Source organism: Pongo pygmaeus, chromosome 10, assembly GCF_028885625.2.
Source record: "Pongo pygmaeus isolate AG05252 chromosome 10, NHGRI_mPonPyg2-v2.0_pri, whole genome shotgun sequence".
In the NCBI taxonomy this organism is placed as follows: Eukaryota; Metazoa; Chordata; class Mammalia; order Primates; family Hominidae; genus Pongo; species Pongo pygmaeus.
In genome coordinates, this window is record NC_072383.2 from 10,482,361 (window position 1) to 10,497,668 (window position 15,308).

The 15,308-nt window shown below is 37.6% G+C and overlaps 1 long non-coding RNA gene across 1 annotated transcript; it reads right to left on the reverse strand.

The window, feature by feature from the left end:
• Window positions 1-1,008: 1,008 nt before the first annotated feature.
• LOC129010584 (uncharacterized) lies at window positions 1,009-11,830 on the reverse strand. Its single transcript, XR_008493031.1, has 3 exons — window positions 11,695-11,830; window positions 5,448-5,522; window positions 1,009-1,260 (listed from the first exon to the last, which is right to left on the reverse strand). It is a non-coding gene; the product is annotated as an uncharacterized LOC129010584 (long non-coding RNA).
• Window positions 11,831-15,308: the final 3,478 nt, after the last annotated feature.

Consider the following 15,308-nt stretch of genomic DNA (forward strand, 5'->3'; position numbering starts at 1 on the left):
TATGGCTGCACAATATTCATGGCTGTTTTAGTCACTTACAATTTCAGAAAAATGATTTTTAAAATGGTCTAGCTTCCTGTTTCTCTAATATAAATGCCTGAATGTGTTTTCTGGAAATCTTATTATCAAATCACGTTTTGTTTTTCTAAGCAGAATGAGTTCAAGATTGTAAAGGATTCTGATTTATATAAATAGGCAGTATGACAGGTATTCAGGGGTTTTCTTTATATGTATGCACTTGCCCATCATTTCTGTTTACAAATTACGTTACCTAAATACATCCAATTGAGACAATATCTCAAAGAATGCATGTTGAGAACATGATTATAATACTTACATAATCATATGTATAACTTGTATCAATAATTTTTCCATCCTTACATTATTTCTTATTCTCATTACATCAAAATTTTTCCTGCCTCATGTTATTTCACATTATTATCTGTCTCTACATTCCTCCCTCTTTCCTCTTCCAACAAAAAATCCTTTCATGATTCTGAAGCTAATGTTGTTACCTGTGGTCCTGCTTGTCCAAATGATAATGACACTAATGTGATAGTTAATAGTGGTCGCCCACATCCAGGCTTGCAAATCTCAGTTTTGATTTCCTTCTCCTCTGTTAAGTGAAACCTACTGCTTCTGGGCCTGATACACAGATTTGACTTTCAATATCTCTTGCAGTAGAATTTTATTATTTTTCATCAGAAATGTCTTTCTCATTTCCCATGACCCAAGTAAGAATTACCAAGAATCATTACAATAACATGGTGGTCTAGGTGCTAAATGTTCTTTCAAGGGCTAGCAACACTGTGGTTGGAAGTGTTCTGTACAGAGGAGCGTACAGTGAAATGATGTGTCAGTCACACTTTTTGCACACCTAGAGTGTATTAACCAGATGCCTGATGTTTAAACGAAAAATAATCACTGGATTAAATGCAGGAGTAAAATCTCTTTTCCTTTCTGAAGAAAAAATTCAACATGGGCTATATCAGAAGAGAGATGGGCCATATCGGAATAAATATTTATTTAATAATTATATGAAAAACATTTAAGTAGCCAATATTCCAGGAAAATATACTGCAGAATACTTAATCAGAACCTTGTTTTTATTTCTTTATTATTAATTGCAAATAGATTTTTTAGCTACCCATAGTCTAGACAATATTGTGTAGGGCAGCAGGATGATGTTCACGCCATGCTCCATCGTTGAGTATCAGAAGATGCCAAGAGTTCAGGACAGATTCTAGCCATTTCCAAGACCTGAAAATGAGGAAGGAGCTAGAGAATTATATAATTTTTCCGCTTTCTCATCCCAGTTTCTCTTCTCCTACCAATGCTTTCCAATGGTTGAAAACTGACAGAAGCCAGAGGGTGAGGAAGACTGTGTGATACAGTTGTCAGAGCTCAGCTGCACAGAATGCAGCAAAAAAGCATGAGAATGGAGGTGAGGTGTGGTTTGAAAAACAGGTGTTGAGAATCCTGCCCCCAGAAGCCTGTGGTGGTAGAGTTGTGAAAGATCCACTGGGAACCCGTTGCACATCCATATAATAAACTATGTGTGAATGTTTCTTGTAGGTAAAAGGTGTCCAAATGAGAGCAGGGAATAACCTGGACTCATCCTAGATCCTATAGTAGGCTGAATAATGGCTCCAAGTATATCCAGGTCATAATCATTGGAAGCTGTGAATGCTACCTTATAGGGCAAGGGATACTTAGGAGAAGTGAGAAGAGATTGAGGATCTTGAGATTGAAGAATTATTTTGGATTATCAAAGTCGGCTTAAAATGTAACCCCAAGTATTCTTATAAAAGGGATGCAGAGGGAGATTTGAGTGCAGAAAAGGAGGAGGCAGTGCAATCATGGGAACAGAAGCTGGAAAGACAAAACCACAAGTGAGGGAATGCTGGAAGACATGAGAAGCTGGATGAGGAGAGGAACAGATTCAGCCCTGCTGTAACCTTGATATTAGCTCCATAAGACTTTTCAGACTCCAACCCTCTAAAACTGTAAGAGAATAATTTTTGTTGTTTTTATCCACTAAATTTGTGCTTATTTGTTACAGCAGCAATAGCATACTAAGACAGTTGCCATGCATGAAGAGTGATAGATGGGATATAGAGCTCTAACAGAAAATATGAGACACCTGGTTTGAGGGTGAGGAAGAATCAAAACCTCACAACACACAAGTGCAGGTTCATTGCCCATGTCAGGAGCTATAGTTGTAGGGCTCCGTAAGGATGTATCCAAGAACTCCCTGAGATTCTCTCCTGAGAAAAAGAGAGAAGTCATCTACACTACCTTTTTCTGTGCTGAGTTTCTCATCTGAGTTCAGTTGGAGCCAAAGGAAAAAGAAAAATTTTAGCTTTGCATAAAATTCAAAAATTTTGTTATTATATAGATTTAGGAATTTGAATTCCTGAAATGACACATTCCTGTGACTGAACATGACTGGGAGACAATTATCTGGGAATTACTTACATAATTGGAGACTCTGGGGAAGCAGGTGAAGAGCAAGACTACATATCCAGTTTAGAGGGAAATTGAGGGAACCCTTGGTTGTAAACTTACACAGGCAGTATTTGAATTATTCTAATTGTTTTGGTTACATAAATAGAATTCTGGAATCTTGAGAAACAATAATTCTCATACAAATGTGGCCTTTTAATCTGAATTCTGTTAAAAATACCAATAACCACTAATCTCTTCTAGTTTTAATCTTCTGGTTTATCATTTTTGTGAATTTGAGAATAAAGTACTCTGATGGTTGTATCACTCTTCTATTCATTATTTTTACAAAAATATAAATATTTGATTTCTCTAACTTTGCCTATAATTTTGTTTGATGTCAGCATTATATAATAAAATACATTCGCCATAAAGTTACAAATATCAAATAAAAACATATATATATATATATATATATTTTTTTTTTTTTGAGACCAAGTTTCGCTCTTATTGCCCAGGCTGGGGTGTAATGGTGTAATCTCGGCTCACCACAACCTCTGCCTCCTGGGTTCAAGTGATTCTCTTGCCTCAGCCTTCCTGAGTAGCTGGGATTACAGGCATGAACTACCATGCCCGGCTAATTTTGTATTTTTAGTAGAGACGGGGTTTCTCCATGTTGGTCAGGCTGGTCTCAAACTCCTGACCTCAGATGATGTGCCCACCTCAGCCTCCCAAAGTGCTGGGATTACAGGTGTGAGCCACCACGCCTGGCAAATAAAAATATAATTACTATAAAGTTCATATAGAGTATTATGTTTAAAATGGTATGCCACTTTATATTTTGGCTTTAAGTTATTGGTCCTGTGACTAAACTTTGGCTTCTTGCTCTGTTGTAAGAAATATTGTGGAACATACATAATGATGTGGGTACAAAGTTAGAAGATGTGTTCAAGGAAGGCATCCCAAAGGAGGTGTCATTAGAGTAATGTCAAATGAGTGACATTTGACAGTAGAGAGCCTCTAAAATATTTGAGCAAGGAACAGTTCAAATAGTGGACAGTCTCTAAAACACAAGACTGAATGGTTTGTTTGAGAAGTAGCGGAGGGACTGAGCAGAAATAGGTAGAAATAAAGACAGATAAATTGTTGGGGAAACAAGAGTGTAGTAGATATTATTCGAGGTAGGTTAATGTCTTCGTGTATGTCCAGGCAGGAAAACAAATTCTGTGCCAAGTCATTACATAAAGGGAAGTTAACACAGGAGGGTATTTACCAAACAGTTGGAGAAATCTAAGAGTCAATCAGGAGAAAGAAGACAATTCAGATACAGGCAAAACAGAAAGCTGGTATTATTCCCAGAGCTAAAGGAAACAAGGGAGCAGGTGGGTTTACCAGAACCACTTGATGGGGACTGGCACCACAGTGGCTGGTGCCTGCCACGAGGCTGTTGCTATTTGGCAGCAGTTCAAACAACATAGCATGAAGGAAGGACAAAAACACAATTCCACTTGTATGAGGTATCTAAGATAGTCTAATTCATAGAAGCAAGGAGCAGAATAGTGGTTACCAGGGACAGTGAGGAGCGGAAAATGGGGATAAGGTTTTAGTAATGCAAAATGAGTAAGCTCTAGAGATCTGCTGTACAACACTGTGCCTAGACTTAACAATATTGTATTGTACATTTCGAAATTTGTTAATAGAGTAGATCTCATGTTGTATTCCTATCACAATAAAATAAATATTAAAATTAAATAAAACAGACCAGTACATAGCATGTGTGGCCACTACAGGAGATAAAGCCTGAAGCAGAGAGGGGAAAGACAAAATAACAGGCTTCTCCCTTCTTCCTACCTTCCAAATCTCAACCCAGCAACTCCATTGACTGCACCTACCTGGAAGCTGGTTAGCCATGGAGGTGGTGAAACATGTGTTGCAGGAATCAGCACCCCAAGAAACAAGCAGAACAGGGGAAAACCAGGGAGGACAAAGAGAAAAGTGACTGACAGAGTGGAAGAAACCAAATTTATCAATGCATAGAACCATAATATTTTGGGAGAGATACTTCTCATACTCAATCAAAAGTAAGACTTGTTGGCTGGGCATGGTGGCTCACGCCTGTAATCTCAACACTTTGGGAGGCCGAGGTGGGTGGATCACCTGAGGTCAGGAGTTCAAGACCAGCCTGGTCAACATGGTGAAATCTCATCTCTACTAAAAATACCAAAAAAAAAAGCTGGGCATGGTGGTGGGCACTTGTAATCCCAGTTACTCAGGAGGCTGAGGCAGGAGAATCACCTGAACTAGGAGGTGGAGGTTGCAATGAGCCCAGATCGTGCCAGTGCACTCCAGCCTGGGTGACAAGAGCAAAACTCTGTCTCAAAAAACAACAATAACAACAACAACAACAAAAGACTTGTTAACACAATGTTCTGTGAAGAGATTCAACTTATCTTGTCCAATCTATACATAGGTTTACTATAACATGTGTGTAAAATTACTCAGATAAATTATCAGTATGAAACCACATGTGGAGGGGCTCAGTAAGGGGGGAATAGGTGTTTTGAACAAAGAATTGAGTATACTTTAATCCACATACTGACACAGAAGATAAGTCCCCAATTCTTTATCCATAAGGCTAAAAACCAAATCTCTATAAACAAAATGTTTTCATTAGTTTGGTTCCAAAACCTGAACTTAGCTAATCATAGTTTTTGTTTTATACATTTTGCTGTGGAAATGTTAATGTGCTGGGTTATAGGGTGAATGTCAAATGCCAATGAGGCTGTTAATTCATGTATGTATAAACACATATATTTTAAAATAAAAATTAATAAATTTTAAAATACATTTCTTTCCACAAATTCCAGATAAGAAATTAGGGTCTCTGGGCCAGGCGCAGTGGCTCACGCCTGTAATCCCAGCACTTTGGGAGGCCTGGGTGTAGTGGTGCATGCCTGTAATCCCAGCTACTCGGGAGGGTGAGGCAGGAGAATTGCTTGAACCTGGGAGGCAGAGGTTGCGGTGAGCCGAGATCACGCCATTGCACTCCAGCCTGGGCAACAAGAGTGAAACTCCATCTTAAAAAAAAAAAAAAAAGAAAGAAAGAAATTAGGGTCTCTGTATCCTACACATCATTTAGTTTCCACTTAAAAGTTTTTAGATGTATGGTGAGAGAACTATACATAAAAGAACAATCTATGCCCTATTCCTGTGAGATTTCTCTTCATTATCTGGCTTTACTGATGTTGCCAGTGTACCATGCTAGCAATGTTGCATATTAACCTGGAGTAAAATATCATTTCCGTATTTTCAAAATTCTTTACTACTATTTATAAAATAAATTCTTACCTTTAGATTGTGTTGTTGCTAAAATTGAAATTTAAGTAGAGAGTCGTGTGACCGATAAAAATGGGTTCCTTCTTTTAAAAACAGTCTGTAAAACCATAGCCAGTGAAGTCACGTTTATTCTAGAAATTATTTTTGCCATATGCTAGTTTTCTTTTCCTTTCATGTGAACCATTTTTATGTCTAATCTCAAAAATTTCTGTTATAGTCACCATTCTGTCATGATAAGGGTTCAGAAATAACTCAGGGACAAACCATTCCTTTCTTTAAGCTTCCAATATGAAATAAGTCCTTTGTGTATCAATAGTCACCAGGATAATTTTTCACATGGTATTATTTAACATCTTTCTTCATGGTACCTTAAAGTTGTTTTTTTTGTGTATCTTTACCTGCCCATTATTTCCACCTACAAAACACGCTATCTCTAAGCACATTATCAGAAGAAAATTCCAGTTAAAAATCATCTCATAGAAAATATGACTAGTATTTATAGTCCAATCAATGCTTTATGATTCTTATGTTATTTTTTCTTTGTGATTGACTCTTTCCTATTCCCTCCTCTTAACAGGTAAATATTGTCATAGTTCTAAGTTTAGTAATGTTTCCTATGGTTACACTTGCTGGAATAACAAAAATAGTGCAGTTATAGTGATAGTGATCAGCCACATCCATGCTTGTAAACCTCAGTTCTGGTCTCTTCTCTCCTCCCTAAGCTATGTCTTCTGCTTTATACCCAGGTAAATTGCTTCAACTCCCAATACTGTTTGCAACAGCATCTTATTGTTTTCTCCAGACACGCCATTTCCTCTACCCATTACCCATCCACTTTATCCCCAACATCCTGCGGTCACACCAAGACCAGTGTAGGTGTTAACTGTTATTTTAGGCAGCAGCAACTCTGTGGTTGGAAACATTCTGTACCATATGGTGTGATGTGTCAGCCACACCTGTTACACATAAAGTGTACTGATGACTGAGGTCTCTTAGGGGGCCAGGGTCATATCAGAATCCAGAGATTTCCATGAAAGTTTAAAGTTCAGTCTGCAAACTCACTGTAACTAATAATGAATAGCTTATGTCCTATCTGCCTCAATATGTTTCTTAATGGTTTTGAGCACTAATTAGGTGTTAAATACCCTATATGTTTATACATTAAACCATTCTCAGAACGTATTTCCAATAAACTATTTAGTTGCATTTTACATTTTACACATGATGGAAAAGAATCTTAAAGGGGTTATGTAACCTACTCAAGTTTACAATCTACCAAAAGCAGAATCAAACATTTGAAACTACTCACTTTTGACATCTTGTGTTTAGCAGATTGAAGAAGCAGAAAGAACAATTACCTGATAAGGACTGATTAGAAATTAGTTTTGAATGCAAAATAGTCTTTGAATCATCATTTTATTTCACTTGTGGTGCTTTTTTTTTTTTTTTTTTTTTTTTTTTTTTTTTTTTTTTGTAGAAACGGGATCTCACTTTGTTGCCCAGGCTGGTCCCGAACTCCTGAGATCAAGTCAGGCTCCTACCTTGGCCTCCCAAAGTGTTGGAATTACAGGCATGAGCCACCGCACCTCATCCTGTAACTGTTTACATACAGTTTTGTTCTTATAAAGAATCTCACTGGGCACCAGGTGCAGTGGCTCACACCTGTAATCCCAGCACTCTGGAAGGCGAGGCAGGTGGATCACCTGAGGTCATGAGTTCGAGACCAGCCTGGCCAATGTGGCAAAACCCCATTTCTACTAAGAATACAACAATTAGACGGACGTGGTGGCGGGCGCCTGTAGTCCCAGCTACTCGAGAGGCCGAGGCAAGAGAATCGCTTGAACCCAGGAGGCAGAGGTTGCAGTGAGCTGAGATCGTACCACTGCACTCCAGCCTGGGCGACAGAGTGAGACTCTGTCTCCATACAAAAACAAAAAAAACCCTCTTTTTTTATTGTTTATTTGTTTGTGTTTTTTTTGATGATTAAAAACCGTGGTGAAACTGTATCTAAAGCAAAGATGGATATGCATTGTAAGGCACAGGTTTGAAGTTAGACAGCCATGGGAAAATGCAAGGGTATGTATGAGATTGGTATAGTCAATAAGTATTTGCTGGTATTTGTTTCACACACAAATACATGCATACAAACAAATAACTCCGAAATTTTTTTTTATTTAACACTCAGAGCTCTCACAGATAGGTTGCAAAAAAATGTTATACAAATAATGAGAGCATTTCCTCCCATGAAACCTAACTTCAAACAAATCCAAATAAATTCTAAGTTTTAAAAAAGACCATCCATTTTGGTGCCAACATCCTTTTCAAGTGAATTATTTATATACTGAAGTATTATAAAACCCATAAATAGATATTGTTATATATAAACAGATACTTTTACGAATTAAATTATGCTTCTTAAAAGACAGAAGCATGAAAATACAGAAACTAGGAAATAAAAGATGTAACTAAAAATTTACTAGGACTTTAAAAACCACCCCTAGGTTATACAAAACTACGGGGATAACTTAGTTTGTCTGTCTAAATATGGATTTTTACCTCTATAAGAAAGATCAGGCCAGGCGCGGTGGCTCATGCCTGTAATCCCAGCACTTTGGGAGGCCGAGGTAGGTGGATCATGATGTCAGGAGATCGAGACCATTCTGGCTAACATGGTGAAACCCCGTCTCTACTAAAATACAAAAAATTAGCCGGGCGTTCTGGCGGGCGCCTGTAGTCCCAGCTACTCGGGAGGCTGAGGCAGGAGAATGGCGTGAACCCGGGAGGCGGAGCTTGCAGTGAGCCGAGATCGCCCCACTGCACTCCAGCCTGGGTGACAGAGCGAGACTCTGTCTCAAAAAAAAAAAAAAAAAGTACAAAAATTAGCCGGGCATGGTGGTGCATGCCTGTAATCCCAGCTACTCAGGAGGCTGATGGAGGAGAATCGCTGGAACCCAGGAGGTGGAGGTTACAGTGAGCCGAGATTGCGCCACTGCACTCCAGTCTGGGCAACAGAGCGAGATTCCATCTCAAAAGAAAAAAAAAAAAAAAAAGAAAGATCAGTCAGTACATAGTCAAGTGTGTGTACATGCATATATATGCATATGTATACATTATGTCAATATGTTGTAATTATTATATAATAGACCTACATTCAATATATCTGTGGTGATTTATCTATCTAAATTTGAACAAAAACTAAAAATTACGGGCACAATTGAAGCAAAATAAAATAGGATTTTCTTACAGTTATGCAAAATGACTCTCTAGATTTTAATCCATTAGAGGTAGAGGTAGACAAAGGTTAGTGAGACTCAGCTTGACCACTGCTTGGTTGACTTTGAGCACGTTTCCTTGATAATCTCCTGTGTCTTCAACTATGAAATTTAAGAACTAGCACTATCAATATCATAGGGTTTACGAAGATTAGATGAAGTAAATGTTATAAAATAATCAAACACAGAGCCTGGCATAAACTCAAAAATTGTTAATGGTTTTATAGATAATCATTAAATATCATCAATTATAGACTACATACATCACTATGAAAGAATTAGAGGTAAATTATAAAATATTAGCAATAATCCTTTGTAAGACTCTAAGATTTATTTCAGGCTACTGGAACTTGAGAATGTATAAATTGTTTAATGCGTACCAAATAAGTGTTTAGTCACAAAATGTTAGAAGGTGAGCTGGTTAGTCTGATAGAGTTTTGCTGGTCTGATTCTTCATCTCCTGTTTGGGTATTTATGTGTCTTATTATTCTGAGTTAGGGAATCCTTTTACTTCCTGTGTCTCTTTTTCTTTATGCCCAAGTTCCATCGGCAGATACTGACCATAGAGCTTTGCAATGGAGACAGTTTTGCCTAAAGGCTAAGACAGAGGCTCAGTTCCACTTCACTGACACTTAGTGACATTACGCAGGCTTTGGACTTTAGGAAGTGACCAATATGTCGACTTTGGTTGGTTATTTCAGATTGAGAACCCTAAGGGCCACCCAGCAGTTCACCACAGAGAAACTTGTTTCCAGCCACATAGGAGTTGACAAGCTGCAGCTGCAGCTGAGCTCTTTGCAGCTCTTTCATGAGGTTCTTACACCTTGCTAGGTCCCATATAAAGGACTAACCTATTATTTAGAAAAGATACACATTAAGGACTCTAATTAAGAAATTTTGAAACGAGTTATGTTTTCTCCATTCTGGCTTCATAAACTTCTTTCTGTGCTAAACAATCAGGGAGACTGTCAATGTTTTATTTAAAATATGTGTTATTAACTCTGTGACCACTATTTGCATACTTCTTTTACTCCATAAACATGTCACTTTGCAAATAGTTACTGGGCAGTGTAGATTTGCTTATATGCATAACTTGAACATTATTTTGTTTCTTTTGGAGTCTGCCTATTCCCGAACCACATGTGGAATTGGTAGTTGCTTTGGTTTGGTTTGTTTATTTGCTTGTTTCTTTTAGTGGGAAGCAGTTTTCTGGATTCTTTTAACTTGATACAGATGCAAAACGGGGAAATGTTTGTGTAATGTATCTGGTCCATATCCATAATTGAATTTGTAATTTTTTTTTTTTTTTTTTTTGAGACAGAGTTTCATTCCTGTTGCCCAGGCTGGAGTGCAGTGGTGCAATCTTTGCTCACTGCAACCTCCGCCTCCCAGGTTCAAGCGATTCTCCCGCCTCAGCCTCCCGAGTAGCTGGGATTACAGGCATGCACCACCACACCCAGCTAGTTTTGTATTTTTAGTAGAGATGGGGTTTCTCCATGTTTGTCAGGCTGGTCTTGAACTCCCGACCTCAGGTGATCCACCCACCTCGGCCTCCCAAAGTGCTGGGATTACAGGCGTGAGCCACCCCGCCCGGCTGAATTTGTAATTTTTAGTTACAATTGAAACTGTAAAATGATACCATATTTGTAAGAACAACAACAAGGCAGTTTCCAATGCCCAAAATATAACTGCAAAGGCATTGGACAACATAAATTAAAATGGTATGTTGAATAAGAACTGAAAGTCAACATAGCAAACATCTACCACGGCAAATATTTCCTTTCTTGGATTGTAGCTACGAAATGGTCATCTCTGCTCCTTGGGAAAGGCCAGAGCAAGACCTATAAAGTCCACTCTTAGAAAAGTTCCATGGGTAGAATGAATGACCACTAGGAAGCTGGCTATTTAATTTAAAATGATGTTAGGATCTTTAACTCTAGGAATAATCAGAGGTAGAAGGAATTCAAAATGATTTCATATTGCTAGGTAAATCTGTGTGATCTTATTTATATTAAAGAAAGCATTGGACATAATAGAATTCCTGATACATGCACGCACGAACACACACACATTGAAATGAGACATACATGTCGAGCACCAGAATTGGCATGTAATGTGTGCTCAATAAATGTTCACAACTCTCCCCTAATAAACAAACTTATTAAAATGAAAATTGGTAAATAAAGGAAAAGTTTCAGTATTTATCTTTTCTTTAATAACCATACTGCAGAGTAACAAAATAATTGGTGGCAAGTATTTTCTGGAATATAAAATCAGAGGTTATGCGATGATGGTTACATGAATTTACACATGATAAAACTGCATAAAATGACATACATACATATACACAAATACACACAAGCAAATGAATGGATATATAAAACTACTAAAATCTGAGTAAGGTCTATGGATTGTACCAATGTCAATTTCCTGGTTTTGACATTGTACTCTAGTTACGTAAAATACAGGCATACCTCAGAGATACTGTGCACTCTGATCCAGACAACCACAAAAGAGCAATTATTGCAATAAAGCAAGTCACATGAATTTTTTTTTGTTTCCCAGTGCATATAAATGTTTACACTGTACTGCAGTCTACTAAGTGTTCACAATTATTATATCTAAAAAACAATGTACATACCTGGATTAAAAATACTTTATTGCCAGAAAATGTTAACAATCAGCTGAGCTTTCGGAGAGTCCTAGTCTGTTTCTGTTTCTGGTGGACCTTGCCTCATTGATGGCTGCTGACTGATCAGGGTGGTGGTTGTTGAAGGCTGGGGTGACAGTGGCAATTTCTAAAAATAAGACAACAATGAAGTTTGCTGCATTGACTGACTCTTCTTTTCACAAAAGATTTCTCTGTAGTTTATGATGCTGTTTCATTGCATTTTACCCACAGTAGAACTTTCAAAATTGGAATCAATCCTTTCAGACCCTGCCACTGCTTTATCAACTACATTTTTTGTAATATTCTAAATTCTTTGTTGTCATTTCAACAATGTTCACAACATCTTCACCAGGAGTAGATTCCATCCCAAGAAATGTCTCTTTCCTCATCTATAAAAAGCAGTTCCTCACCCACGAAAGCTCTGTCAAGAGATTGCATCAATTCAGCCACATCTTTTTTTTTTTTTTAATCCTATACTATTTTAAGTTCCAGGATACACATGCAGAACGTGCAGGTTTGTTACATAGGTATACATGTGCCATGGTGGTTTGCTATACCTATCAACCCATCATCTAGGTTTTAAGCCCTACATGCATTAGGTATTTGTCCTAATGCTCTCTTTCCCCTTGCCCCCCACCTTCTGATAGGCTGTGGTATGTGTTGTTCCCCTCCCTGTGTCCATGTGTTCTCACTCTTCCACTCCCACTTATGAGTGAGAACATGCGGTGTTTGGTTTTCTGTTCCTGTATTAGTTTGCTGAGGATGATGGCTTCCAGCTTCATCCATGTCCCTGAAAAGGACATAATCTCATTCTTTTTTATGGCTGCGTAGAATTCCATGGTGTATATGTACCACATTTTCTTCATTCAGTCTATCATTGATGGGCATTTGGGTTGGTTCCATGTCTTTGCTATAGTAAATAGTGAATGTAGCCACATCTTCAGGCTTCACTTCTCATTCTAGTTCCCTTGCTATTTCTACTACATCTGCAGTTACTTTCTCCACTGAAGTCTCGAACACCTCAAAGTCATCCGTGAGGACTGGAATCAACTTCTTCCAAACTCTTGTTAATGCTATATTTGACCTCCTCCCATGAACCACAAATGTTCTTAAATGGCATCTAGAATAGTGAAGCCTTTCAGAAAGTTTTGAATTTACATTGCCCAGTTTCATCTGAGGAATCACTATTTATTTAATAAATACAAAATGTATTTCTTAAATAATATGACTTAAAAGTTGAAATGACCCCTTGATTCACGGACTGCAGAATGGATGTTGTGTTAGCAGGCTTGAAAATGACATGAATCTCCTTGAACGTCTTCATCAGAGCTCTTGGGTGACCAGGCTCACTCTCAATGAGCCGTAACATTTTTAAAGAAATCTTTTTTTCTGAGCACTATATCTCAACAATGGGCTTAAAATATTTAGCAAACCATGTTGTAAACAGTTATGCTGCCATCTGGACTTTGTTGTTCTATATAGAGAGCACAGGTAGAATAGACTGAGCATAATTCTTAAGGGTCCTAAATTGTTTGGAATGGTAAATGAGCATTGGCTTCAACTTAAGTCACCAGTTAGCCCCTAACAAGAGAGCCAGCCTGTCCTTTGAAACTTTGAAGCAAGACATTGACTTTTCCTCTCTAGTTAAGTCCTAGATGGCTTTTCCAGAAGCCTGTTTCATGTTCACTGAAAATCTGTTGTTTAGTGTAGCCACCTTTATCAATTATCTTAGATCTTCTGGATAACTTGCTGTAGCTTCTTCATCAGCACTTACTGCTTCACCTTGTACATTTGTATTATTTAGATGGCTTCTTTCTTTAAATCTCAAGAAGCAACCTCTGCTAGTTTCCATTTTTTTTTTTTTTTTTTTTTTTTTTTCTGCAGCTTTCTCACCTCTCACAGTCTTCATAGAATTTAAGAGTTAGCACCTTAGTCTTTGGCTTAAAGGAACATTGTGTGGCTGGTTTGATCTTTGATACAGACCAGTAAAACTTTCTCCATATTAGCAATAAGGCTTATATATATATATATACACGTATATATATATATATGTATATATATATACGTATATATATATACGTATATATATATACGTATATATATGTATATATATATACGTATATATATATACATGTATATATATATACGTATATATATATATATATAAACACAGAATTTGCGTGCTCACTGTCATAGCAATTTTGATTTTCTTCAAGTACTCTTTCTTTGCATTCACCATTTGGCTAAATGTTTGACTCAACAGGCCTTTTGGCCTATGTGGGCTTTCAAAATGCCTTCCTCACTAAGCTTATTCATTTCTGGCTTTTGATTTAAAGTAAGAGATGTGTGACTCTTCCTTTCACTTTTACTCTTAGAGGTCATTGTAATGTTATTAACTGGCCTAATTTCAGTATTGTTGGGTTTCAGGGAATTGAGAGGCCTAAGGAAAGGAAGAGAGATGGACAATCGCTGGCCAATGAAGCAGTCATAACACATACATTCATCAATTAATTTCACTATGTTATATGGGCATTGTTTGTTGCACCACAAAACCATTTCAATAGTAACATCAAACATCACTGATCACAGATCACCATAAAAGATATTGCAATAATAGTAAAAAAGTTTAAAATATTGCAAGAATTACCAAGATGTGAGGCAGAGACAGGAAGTGAGCACACGCTATTAAAAAAAATGGCACTGATAGACTTGCTAGAGGTAGGGTTGCCACAAAACCTCAATTTGTAAAAAATGCCACACCTGTGAAGCACAATAAGGTGAAGTGCAATAAAATGAGGTGTGTCTGTATTATCACTGGGGAAACTCAACAGCAGGGACAAGGGAGGTCCCTATGCTATTTTTGTAATTTTTTTGTCAATCTATATTCATTTGAAAATAAAGACTGAAAAAAAAATCTCAGGGGTTAACAGGCAGTATTTTTATTCCCTTGGTATTAATGCTAGCTATCCTCACTTTCCTTTTCTTCTTATGTCTCAGCCACATTGTTGATTCTCCCACTCTTACTTAATAAATGGTCACTCCACATCAAAGATGGTAAATTCAGAGATGGTGGATGTGCTGTTTCCAAATCAAAGCTTGTGAAAGTCATTGCTGCTGTTTCTTTCTTGATGAATATGGACTTGAAGATTTCTCTACACAACACACCCAAATATGTGTTCTTTACTCTTGTCTTTTCCCAAATACTGTATTTTAACATGAATTTGCACATGTAAATCAATGGTCGACTCATTCAGAAAGATCCATCTTAAGAAAAACAAAAAACAAAATAAAAACAAACAAGTATGAAGAGGAGTTACCAGTTTGTCAAAGTGCATCCTCCTAGAAGTTTAGTACCTCAAAATTTCCTCTAGATAATCATTCCTACCCATTTTTTTGTTTGTTTTTTTGAGAAGGAGTCTCACTCTATAGCCCAGTCTGGAGTGCAATGGCGTGATCTTGGCTCACTGCAACCTCTGCCTCCCAGGTTCAAGCAATTCTCCTGCCTCAGCCTCCTGAGTAGCTGGGACTACAGGCCCATGCCACCATGCCTGGCTAATTTTTTGTATTTTTAGTAGAGACGGGAT